The following is a 2,200-nucleotide window of genomic DNA, read 5'->3' as shown; positions in this document are numbered from 1 at the left end:
GCAATATATATAGATGACCTTCTTGATGACATCGGAAGTTCACTGAGGCTTTTTGCGGATGATGCTGTAGTACATCGAGAGGTTGTAACAATGGAAAATTGTGCTGAAATGCAGGAGGATCTGCAACGAATTGACGCATGGTGCAGGTAATGGCAACTGAATCTCAATGTAGACAAGTGTAATGTGCTGCGAATACATAGAAAGAAAGATCCTTTATCATTTAGCTACAATATAGCAGGTCAGCAACTGGAAGCAGTTAATTCCATAAATTATCTGGGAGTAGGCATTAGGAGTAATTTAAAATGGAATGACGATATAAAATTAATCATCGGTAGAGCACATGCCAGATTGAGATTCATTGGAAGAATCCTAAGGAAATGCAGTCCGAAAACAAAGGAAGTAGATTACAGTACACTTGTTCGCCCACTGCTTGAATACTGCTCACAGTTGTGGGATCCGTACCAGATAAGGTTGATAGAAGAGATAGAGAAGATCCAACAGAGAGCAACGCGCTTCGTTACAGGATCATTTAGTAATCGCAAAAGCGTTACGGAGATGATAAATAAGATGATAGATGGAAGACTCTGCAGGAGAGACGCTCAGTAGCTCGGTATGGGCTTTTGTTGAAGTTTCGAGAACATACCTTCACCTAGGAGTCAAGCAGTATATTGCTCCCTCCTACGTATATCTCGAGAAGAGACCATGAGGATAAGATCAGAGAGATTAGTATTCACACAGAGGCATACCGACTACCTTTCTTTCCACGAACAATACGAGACTGGAATAGAAGGGAGAACTGATAGAGGTACTCAAGGTACCCTCCGCCACACACCGTCAGGTGGTTTGCGGAGTACGGATTTAGATGTAGAAACTGTGGTCAGTGGTCATAACGTTTTGGCCCATCGGTGTGTGCGGGCAGAGAGCGAGGAGCGGACCCATCACTAAGCCTTGTGGGACACCGCAGTTTACATTGTGAAAGGGAACGGCCACGGGGTCTATTAGCATTTCCGGACAAACGGACAAGGTTATGCAGCCGCTCTGTTGAGCCCGAGGTACACGACCGCCATATTGAGCGCGCACTGCCTCCGCGGGAGGGTGGCAGAGGGGTGGACGGTGTCTTCATTAAGGGAGCGGAGGCGCCGTGTTTGCCGTAGCAATCAGTCCCGTCTGTGCCGGAGACTCGCTAACGAGCGTAACAAAGGCGCCGCGGCGGGAAAGAATCAACTGTCTCCTCTGCCGCTGACTCTGCCGTCTTGGCAGACTCCGGACTCGTCACGTCGGGGGAAAGACTGCTCACCGAGGGGACATTCGTCTTTCCGCCGGCCGACACACAAAGAGCCGGGGGAAAAGACTGTCAGCTGTAACGTCGTTATTTTCACTGCGAGGCCACATTGATGCTACTTGCATAAGCATCCAGGACAAAGACGTAGTCGCCCCTGAGCAGAGGTGTTCTGTACTCGGTTCGTCATAAGAATAAACTTCATGCAAACATTACACCATGTATTCTTCTCTGCGTTTAGATTTCGTTTTCCGTGGAGTGAAAGACAAGCTGTCTGGAGTGTCCAGTCCCAAGAAAAAAAAGGTAATGCTGATTTTATTAAGCAATACTTGTCAAATGAAATCAGCAGAGAACAATTGTCACTTCAAGAAGTTAGAGGCCTCACAGTTTAAGCATTGAGAAACCGTAGTGGAGCGTATTTGTGAAGGGGAGACAGATAAGACACGTACAATCAAAACACGCACATTAAGACATTATTTTAACAGCAGTTGGACGACAACAGAAGTTTTCCTTATGTTATGTAAAGTAGGGACCTGCAGTGGCAACGGCCTTGCCACAGTGGATACACCGGTTCCAATGAGATCACCGAAGTTAAGCGCTGTCGGGCGTGGTCGGCACTTGGATGGGTGACCATCCAGGCCGCCATGCGCTGTTGCCATTTTTCGAGTTCCACTCAGCCTCGTGGTGCCAATTGAGGAGCTACTCGACCGAACAGTATCGGCTTCGTTTAAGAATACCATCATACCGATCGGGAGAGCGGTGTGCTGACCACACGCCCCTCCTATACGCATCCTCAACTGAGGATGACACGGTCTGATGGTCCCGATGGGCTACTTGTGGCCTGAAGACGGAGTGGTGGTGGTGGTGGAGGGACCTCCAGTAGCCTGTCAGATCACGGACTAAACACGTGACAGATTATTC

At 48.2% G+C, this 2,200-nt stretch overlaps 1 pseudogene; it reads left to right on the top strand.

Annotated features, from left to right (window-relative positions):
* Positions 1-1,819: 1,819 nt before the first annotated feature.
* LOC126215424 (5S ribosomal RNA) lies at positions 1,820-1,937 on the top strand (annotated as a pseudogene).
* The last annotated feature ends 263 nt before the right edge of the window (positions 1,938-2,200 follow it).

The sequence above is a fragment of the Schistocerca nitens genome, chromosome 12 (genome assembly GCF_023898315.1).
Source record: "Schistocerca nitens isolate TAMUIC-IGC-003100 chromosome 12, iqSchNite1.1, whole genome shotgun sequence".
NCBI classification, from domain to species: domain Eukaryota; kingdom Metazoa; phylum Arthropoda; class Insecta; order Orthoptera; family Acrididae; genus Schistocerca; species Schistocerca nitens.
The sequence above is the reverse complement of the archived record's forward strand: the minus strand, read 5'-3'. Positions and strand labels throughout refer to the sequence as shown.